This window comes from Conger conger, chromosome 5 (assembly GCF_963514075.1).
Source record: "Conger conger chromosome 5, fConCon1.1, whole genome shotgun sequence".
NCBI classification, from domain to species: domain Eukaryota; kingdom Metazoa; phylum Chordata; class Actinopteri; order Anguilliformes; family Congridae; genus Conger; species Conger conger.
The window spans coordinates 46,248,029-46,258,105 of NC_083764.1; the positions used below are offsets into that span (position 1 = coordinate 46,248,029).

Consider the following 10,077-nt stretch of genomic DNA (forward strand, 5'->3'; position numbering starts at 1 on the left):
CAGATCCTTTTAAGAATGAGTGATACATGCCAAAAGCCATTAACCTCTATAACTTTATTTCAAGGCTTTTTATTTTTTCAAATAAAGATGTTTATCAGTTTAATGTTACAGTGTATGTTTGCTTTTTGATAATATTGTAATTTATGGAATATTCACACATTAAGAAATGTTTCTTGTTCTTTAATGGACAGTATGTTTCTGTTTCTCTGGTTTACACATTTCATTGGTGAATACAGTATTAATTTATGTACAATTTATGCAATCTTACTTAGTTCATGATGACTATTATGCATGTCTAAATTTTTTTATCATAAAATTTGTGTTCCTTTACATTTCATATGTGAGAAGTGAGCAGGAAATAAGCTTATTATTAAATAAGTTTGAATCTAAAATGGGCGTTGTAAGCCAGTCATAAGTAACATTTGGTCTCATGCGCTGGTCAGCTTGCTGACTTCCCCCTCCTGGAGCATACATTGTTAGCCCCCACCGTTGGCACACATGTCTGTGGAGGAGAGCTAGAGAAGGATTCTTAGAGGCACCTTCCTTTCTCACATTCCAGAACAGGAATATTGGAGATGGTATAAAGATGTTTCATGATAATCCCAGGTCAGAATATAGTGATGTTTGGTGTTATTCTGATTGGTTCAGTGCGACTGGTGTAATGGTCTAGTTTTTGTAACAGTCTACCTTTGATAGCATAACCATTCAGGAGCCGAGGGGAAACTGGGCAAAAGTTGTCTCTGTAGAAGCCATGTGTTTTAGCCCCCTGCCTGGTGGGCCTGGCTGTAAATTATAGATGGGTGACTCACTTTTAGGGTCAAGAACTAAGGCCTGGATTTCGGAGATAAGGAGAAGAAACCAAACAGTCTGGGATGTCTCCTTTCCTTTCATTCACCCAAATCAGGTTTATCCCAAAGGTATATTACCATGAGAGGCACAAAGACATATTTACAGCATAATGCAGTTATCATGAAAACTCCCAACTACAGCATTCATAGATATGATGGGGCGGCCTGTAGCATAGTGGTTAAGGTCAGGAAGGGCTGCCATTTGGGAGGGGCCTGAGAGCTGGGGTTTCAATGTTGTTTAGACTACCTGTTGGGGAGTTAAGATGTATGAGTGGTCCAAGGCCAGTTGGGTCATGGGAAAAGAATCCTCCCGAACATTGGTGACCTCCCTGTGACCCCATACCTGGTCACTTCCAAGGGGGAAGACTCCGGACAATGCCACATTGCCCTCATTTGGGCACTGCTGTCATTACACCGGTGACTGCTCTCTTAGATTAAATATTCAAAACTGCTATTAAGATAGTAAATAGACCCGGTAACACCTTGAAAACATTGCCCATGTGATCCTTGTATTATTGCATTAAGTCTTATGTAATGGTAACAGGAATTGCATGTAAAATGGATAATCAGGAGGGAAGTTTCATGATAACTGCAACATAATAAAACATAAGGGTAATCTGTTTGGTATGGATGTGATCTGATAAAATCAAGGAATCGGATGAGATACATTTCATACCAAATGGAATTTAATAAACTATAGTTTCAGTATCCCAAGGGAAAACCTACACGTCCTCTCCTGGTAATCATCTCATTTTCCCTACTCAACAACCCCCAAGGGTGGGGGTCTAAATTCCAGATTTGACCACCCCTCCAGGTTGATTTATGGCACTGCCGCCTGGTTTCAAACGTATGATTTGGCATAAAAGCAAGGGAGACAGACCAATCTGGGAAGATCGTATTCGACTTCCCACACAACATGTCTTGTGTATGTATGTATGTATGTATGTATGTGTAGCAGTGGAAGATCGTATTCGACTTCCCACACAGCATATTGTACGTGTATGTAAGTATCAGGAAGATCGTATTCGACTTTCCATACGGCATATTCTATACTCTGTGTTTGTGTGTAGTCCAAGCAGGCTAGGTATGATTATTTACTCTATCTCTATTCTTAATTTGTGTATTTTATACTTGATTGTGATATTCTAAAGCTAATAACCTACCTGTCTGCGAATAAACTATGTTGTTTGGAACTTGCGTGATCTCCATGACTCTAATTCATCTTGTACCTTTTCAGCCTAAGTTACAACTGAATACTCAGGGGGAAATGGTGGCCGAAGACCGACCGATCGGCGGGGCGGTACACCTGTGGTAGTTCTAAGCTGTGAGGCCAGCAATTTCTGTCCCTTAAAGGGTCGGGCGACGCACGGCTCTTGTAATCTGGTGCGAAGGGAACCCATGGGCGTTACAGCGTTGGTTCCTGCCAAATTAGCTCTAAGGAGCCCAGACAATGCTACGCCGACCTGGGCTCGCAAATATCATGGCAGGTTTGCATGTATTGTGTTGATTGGACCCTCAGCCTCTGAGTTCTCCACCGAACTGAGATTTCAGCAGTAATGCTAATCCCGGGAGCATCTATTGAGTAATGGTGGCGCAGGTACAAGTCAAATGTAATCACTCCCGAGGTCCGCGTAAGGTGCAAACCCAAATTTCAAAATTATATTTTAAATGGAGTCAGATAAACGAGTAAAGCTATAGTAACCACTAAGCGTACAATACGGCCCCGTTTGAGAACGGAGAATATTAAGAATTGTAATGATCCGTTTCTGGCCAGCTATAAGCGGGATATGGGGCAGGTCAATCCATATCCGACCCATGGCAATGGACCCAGTATATTCTTAAACATAATTGTGCTCTGTTCTTGTACGGAGGATAATAATTAACCCAACTAATGTTCTCCCAGCAACGCCAGAAGGACAAGCACGCAAAACCCCCTTCGGCCCCCGCTAAATTCCGTCATTGGGTTAGCTGTGGGGTTTTACAGCGTGTGCATTAAATAATAGGTCTACAGATTAACTGAAGTACATGTTACAATGCCTACAGTATCACAGGCGAAATTACATGCTCAATTATTGTACTTTCTTCACTGTTTCCAGAAACAGTCACAAGCACTGTTTTGTGGTGTATTGCTTTCCCTCAATGACTCTTACTTCTTATGCCACTAATGCCACTGCAATAAGTGATACTGGAAGTAAACAAAACAAGAAACAAAGCGCAAATAAAATGGGGCAACATATATGAAAATGATGACGCAGAGGCACATATTTTGAACACTCTGCCCAATGTTGGCAGTAAAATATGACATGATCAAATCTTGTCTTATGAAAGGAAAGAACAATATGTGAAATGAGAGAAATTCATTATCTGGCACAGATAACTGACATCGGGCTGCTCCGTTTTTCAACTGCCTTGCAAAATTGAACATATTTATTGAATTGAATTGGTTTGATAAAGATACGTATGACATTGTCGTTTTATATCTGAAAAATATCCCAGTTTAAATTAAAAATGTTGTGTAACAATCTGATCCTCAGTTGTCTTTTGTGTTCAGGGGAGGGGTTAAGTAATCTGTGGGAGGGAGGTGTTTCCTGTTAACACTCTGCAGGAGAGTGCAATGAGTTTCATAAAACTGCAAAGACTCAGAGTTGAGGTCTTAGCAGTGCTTAAAGTCAGTGTTTCTTTCTAAGAGCTGTCATGAAGCTGCACTGTCTACTTCTACTGTTATCTACAGTGGTGGGTAAGTGAACCATTGCATTTTTCTATTCTCTTGTGCTGTTGTTTCCAGTCAGCCTTGTTGTTTGAAAGCCCCTATTTCAGCCTGATCTATTGTTTTTTTTTTTAAATAAAATTATTTAAAATATATGTTTAAAATAAAAAAAACAAGGAACAGAAAACAAGAAATTGTTGTTTCTTTACAAAACTTATCATTGCTTATTATTGGCGAACTTGTTGTATTTAATTAATCAATTGTGTTTGCCAGGTTCATAATTAATATATTGTATGAATTCAAGTGATTGTGTGTTTTTTCTGAATAATGTCCGGTTTGTTTGGTCATAAACTAGACATGTTTCTTCCACAGATGACACTTTTCAGGAGGAAATAACACCAACAGCTAAAGAAGTGAATGTTCTGGATGGAAACAGTGTTAAACTCTCATGCACTTACACAGCTGCTGCAACCTATCTGTTCTGGTATCGGCAGTATCCCCGATCCAAACCTGAATTCCTCATCCTGGTCGCAGGGACTCTCAGTAAAACAGATAAAAAAGGACGGTTTATTGTTAAAAATGATAAAGACAACAAACGTGTGCATCTGGAGATCTCCTCTGCTGAAGTGACAGACTCTGCACTGTACTACTGTGCCCTGCAGCCCACAGTGACAGGAAACCCATAAACTCTGAACAAGAACCTGACAGCATCTATCAAACAAAAAGTCAGTGCAGTACAAAGTACTGTTTTGAACTATTTTCCATGGTTCAAGTGAAACATTTCCACCAGTAATAATACATCATATTTCAGCTTCAGAATTAATTTAACTGAAAACATTTTCCCCATCTGGTCTCTGTGACAGAAACTTTCAGCTGAATGTATTTCATTTGAGAATTGAGTTTCTGCTATGAGCAGTGAACAGTTATTCAACAACCTGTGGTGGGGTATCTTGCAAAATAATGTGGGCTAGTTTATAGTAAAATGTATTTTTTCTAAATAGTTGAATTTTAATAATGAATTTTGTGTGTATGGCTGTAGTAAGACAATACAACGTGTGGCCCTATATGAGGTGTTGCTGTCTTTCTGAGAGAAGTGGATGCCTTTGGCCATGTTTAGCCTTCAAAGGACTATGTATTCTTGACGGCACAATGTAGAAATGAGTGATTATGGAAGTTATTTATGCAAACTTCAAAACACCATGACTCTGCGGTATATGGGCCATTTTCACAGGACCATTTTTGGTTCAGGATTATTGTAGGAAGCATGTTGAGTTTGTTTATGACCCACCATAGTGCTCATGTTTGCTGTTAATTGGCCACAATATGCGATAACTGGCCTGCACCAAAAACAGTGCACTGCAGGGCCTTAAATTCTCCACCAGATGTCGTCATTTCATTATGCAGGACTTTCCCTCCATTGTTCTTCTTGTGATATCACAAAAGCAAATGTGGACAATGACAATTTTATAGGAAGCACAGCAATTACCATGCACAACGGTTAATGAACAATTGAGTATATCCTTACTGGACATGGGCAGATATTTAGACAACATATTAGTTCATATAATCAGTGATATAACTCATGAGAATAATGTGCTGCAGTGGTGTTACATGTGGTGTTTAAACTTGAAAAACTGGTGAGAAAATGCTAGCTTTCTGTGATCAGGAGCATAGAAAGAACCCTTCTGGATCGTTGTCCTCCTTAACGTGATCCAAACTGAAATCTCAACAGAAACAAATTGTAGTTATGAAATGCATTTTACTTTTTTCCTTTGTTTCTCAAAGGTGAAGAAAAATCTATCTTGACTGGACCTCAAAAGTTATTACTGTCATATTTAATCATTATTGTCGCATAATTTATTTATTGCACCTGTTGTTGCACCTGCTCACTTCTTTCATATTATATATGTCAGAAGTATATGTAGAGTATATATACATATAACATTATATATGTAAGAAGTATGTGTATGTAGAGTGTATATACATATAACATATTATATAGGTAATAAGTATGTATATGTAGAGTGTAAATACATATAACATATTATATATGTAAGAAGTATGTATATGTAGAGTGTATATACATATAACATATTATATATGTCAGAAGTATGTAGATGTAGAGTGTATATACATATAACATATTATATATGTCAGAAGTATGTATATGTAGAGTGTATATACATATAACATATTATATATGTCAGAAGTATGTATATGTAGAGTGTATATACATATAACATATTATATATGTAAAAAGTATGTATATGTAGAGTGTGTATACATATGTAAGAAGTGTGTATATGTAGAGTGTATATACATGTAACATTATATATGTAAGAAGTATGTGTACGTAGAGTGTATATACATATAACATATTATATATGTCAGAAGCGAGCAGGAAATGTGTTTGAGGTAACAAAATGTGTGTGAGGTTACAAACATGCAAAACCTCTTTGTCAGCCCTCAGCAAGGGAAAAGCCAAAGAACTGTCAATACAGAAGACACAATTGGTAAATCACTGTCACAAGGGTAATGAGTACGAAAAAAAAAAACATAATGTTATGTTTTGGGTTTTGGTGTTGGTTGCGTGTGTTTTCTGTTTCCTTTTTCTGTTTCCCCCCTGGCAGTGTAGGTGTGTGGCAGTGGGCGTGGCTGGACTGTTGGTACATCTACGAGGCACACCTGGCAGCAATCATCCAATTACCCCGCTCCATAAAAGCCTGGCTTCACTCCACTCCGGTGCCGAATTATTTCCGACGACAAGTCAGTATTACAGCTAGCCTGTATTACAGCTAGCCAGTCTTACTGCTAGCCAGTCTTACTGCTAGCCAGTATTACAGCTAGTCAGTATTACAGCTGCTTGTTTCCTCACGGTGGTTTGTCTCTCACGTTTTCCTTTTGTTTCAAAATACCAGTACGTTTTTACTTACCCGTGTCTCTCCGTTTTCTCCCGTGCACAGATAGCCCGAGTGCCTCGCCTCCTGTTTGAACTCTGACGCTGGCTCCCTCGTTGTGGCTATCCCGGTTCGTGGTGCCTACAGTCCGGTCCGCCCGCTGCCTCCTCTACACGCCAGCGTTTTTGTTATTGTTTTCTTATTGAATACATTTTAGTTTGTATCCTCTCGTTCATTGTCACTGTCTCTGCTTTGGGGTCCGAAAACATTTTACAAAACCCAGACGTAACACATAAACGGTTAAAAATAACACTTAGAGCTGTAAGGGCAATAATAAAAAGGCTAAAACATTAAGGAATGGTTGTAAACTTGCCAGGAAGAGGATGCAAGTGGATATTATGCCTGCGGACAGTAAGGAAGATGGCGAGGGAGGCCGTAAGTAACCCAAAGATGCAGAGGAATGCATACAAGGAGAAGCACCCAAATATGACAGTGGGTCATTGATGTTCTGGCGATGTTTTGCTGCCAGTGGTCCAGGGGCACTATTTAAGAGCAATGGTACAATGAATTCAACAAATACCAGGAAGTCTTAGCATAAAATCGGGTTGCCTCTACCAGGAAGCTGAGACATGGTTGTAGGTAAATTGTCCAATAGGACAATGACTCCAAACATTTCAAAATCTAACAACATTCATGTTCTGCAATGGCCAGTCTCCAGGCTTAAATCCTATCAAAAACATGTGGTCTGAACTGAAGAGGGGGATCCATAATCGCAAGCCCAAGGATATTAATGATTCTGAAAATTTCTGCATGGAGGAATGGACAAAAGTCCCTGCAAAAACGTATTACAAATGATAGAAAAAGACTCATTGCCAAAGGTGTTTGCACAAAGTATTAAACCAGGGGTGGCAATAATTGTGGAGCTTGTGTTTTGGGGAGATATTATTTTTATTTGAACTTTGGTTGATTCAATTGAATCATTAATAAAGCCCACTACTTTACGCATGTTGGAAAATAAAGCTGTAAACTTATTTTTTGCTTCTTGTGCATATTTATTTATGGTGGCAATAATTCTGGAGCCCACTGTACCTCCCATCACCATCACTCACTGGAGTACACCTGCGGGAAGAAAACACAACTACTTTTGGACTCTGCTCTGTAGTGTCTTCTGGTGCCTAAACGATATCACTATTTTACTGTTTGGTGCTTTCCCCTCAATTGCTCTGCTTCTTGGCATAGCACAGCACCCAACTCCAGTGCTGTAAGATTAAAAATGCAATTAACCGACTTTGCTTGTGGTCAGACCTGTTTTATCAGTTTAACGATAAGCCAAAAGAAGAACTGCTAGCTAAAGGCTCATTGCTTGTTTAAAGTGACTGTCCATCCAGCTCAAACATGAACTTTTGGTGCAGTGCAGTGCTTCACAATCTGCGAGCACATTATAGTTGTGTCAGTGCTGATTGTGGCCCACAGCTCCAGGAGGTAATATAGCATCACAAAAGGAGTGAGGATAAATTCTGTTTCATTTACAATTGTTTTGCATTCTCATCAGATCACCTGGTGTTAACTGTTTCCTTCAGCAAGTTATCTTCACTGACTTCATCAGAAGACATTGGTTTGCTCCAGTTAATAATCTTTCTTGTGACTACTTAATTATTTAATGTAATAATTAAGTTATTATGTAATAATTATGTAATTATGTATTACTTTTAGGCATTTCCTCTGGATAAATCAAGTTATTAAACATGACAGAAGGATAAGTCTCCATGGAAGCAGCTCAAAATATTATCTCTTCTACTGGTACCGTCAGAAGCCTGGGTCAGCCCTTCAGTTTATACTGTACAGGGGGATGGGTCTCACACATCAAATTTTGCCAAACAATGATTTGATCCAACCGCTGACGAATCCAGTGGCAAAACAACTTTGAGAAACTTAATTTGGGGGACTGGAGCCTATCCCAGCATACATTGGGCGAAATGCAGGAATACACCCTCCCACAGTCCAAAGACATGTAGGTTAGGCTGATTGGAGAGTCTAAATTGCCCATGGGTATGAGTGTGTGAGTGAATGGTGTGTGTGCCCTGCGATGGACTGGCGACCTTTCCAGGGTGTATTCCTGCCTTTCGCCCAATGTATGCTGGGATAGGCTCCAGTCCCCCTGAGACCCTGTTCAGGATAAGCGGGTTAAGTGGGTTTGAGTATCTCCGAATCTGCTGATCTCCTTGGATTTCCATGCACAACAGTCTCTAGAGTTTGCAGAGAATGGTGCGAAAAACAAAAACATCCAGTGAACAGCAGTTCTGCAGGCAAAAACATGTTGCTAATGAGAGAGATGAGAATGAGAATCAGATGAGAAAGGCCAGACTGGTCAAAACTGACAGGAAGGTGACAGTAACGCAAATAACCACACAGTACAACAGTGGTATGCAGAAGAGCATCTCTGAATACACAAACCGCGTCAAACCTCTAACTGGATAGGCTACAGCAGCAGAAGACCAATAAGTCTAAAAAATAAATCTAATAAATACCTTGTAAGAGGGCTCACTAAGAGCATATTCGTATTGATCAGCTAGTGTAGTTTGTTTATTAGGTGTATCTTGTTTAATATAAAGTTAGGTGTTAAAAACTAAGAGGAGGGAAAATCAGCCAAAATATGCTTAGGTATCTGAGGGTTCAATGCATACTATGCAGAATTTTAGGCCATTATCAAACCCGCATGCCCACAACCCCAGTATGATTCCTGACTTTGTAGACTATGGTGCGATAGCAATGAGCTAAGAAAACCATGGAGGTCTGATGTGTACTTTTGTTTTGAGGAAGAGCAGTAAGTGGGAGGAGTTAGCTTTTAAAACTACCGCAAGCAGACGGAGTCAGAGTGGGGACTTGTTCAGTTCTAGCTGTGCTTAAAGTCAGTGTTCCTTTCAAACAGCTATCATGATGCTGCACTGTTTATTTCTTCTGTTTTTGACAATGGTGGGTAAGTGGCTGATTGCATTTATCTAATCTCTGGTGCTCTTGATTCATTGAGATGTAAGGTTTTATTGTATCATATATTGTATGAATATGAATTACTAGGACTGGCAGCTGGCTCCTTAAATTTCACATATAATTTTTAAGTAATGAAAAACATATGATTTTGTCCCCAGGTGACAGCCTCGGACAGGATGCAATCACATCCAAATCTAGAGAAGAGCATGTTCTGTGTGGCAGCAGTGTTACTCTGTCATGCAACTATTCAGCTGTTAATCCTAGGAGTATACAATGGTATCGCCAGCACCCAGGATCCAAACCAGAATTCTTCATCCTCATCTACATAAGTGTTGAGGAAAAGACAGACAAGAGGTTCACTGTGAAACTTGATGAAAAGAACAGACATGTGCAACTGGAAATCTCCTCTGCTGAAGTGGCAGACTCTGCACTGTACTACTGTGCCCTGGAGCCCACAGTGACAGGAAACCCATGAACTCCATACAAAAACCTGACAACACAAAGAACATGATGGCAACCAAGGAGTACTTTTCTCTGCTTGTGCCACATCACACTACATAGGTCCATCAATAATAAAAATTATATTATGTCTTATTTTTTAAAATATATCGCAATTCAGAGTAAATACTACCGGCAA

At 39.5% G+C, this 10,077-nt stretch overlaps 1 long non-coding RNA gene across 1 annotated transcript; it reads left to right on the forward strand.

Moving 5' to 3' along the window:
- Positions 1 to 5,918: 5,918 nt before the first annotated feature.
- LOC133129826 (uncharacterized) lies at positions 5,919 to 6,680 on the forward strand. Its single transcript, XR_009708857.1, has 2 exons — positions 5,919 to 6,321; positions 6,519 to 6,680. It is a non-coding gene; the product is annotated as an uncharacterized LOC133129826 (long non-coding RNA).
- The last annotated feature ends 3,397 nt before the right edge of the window (positions 6,681 to 10,077 follow it).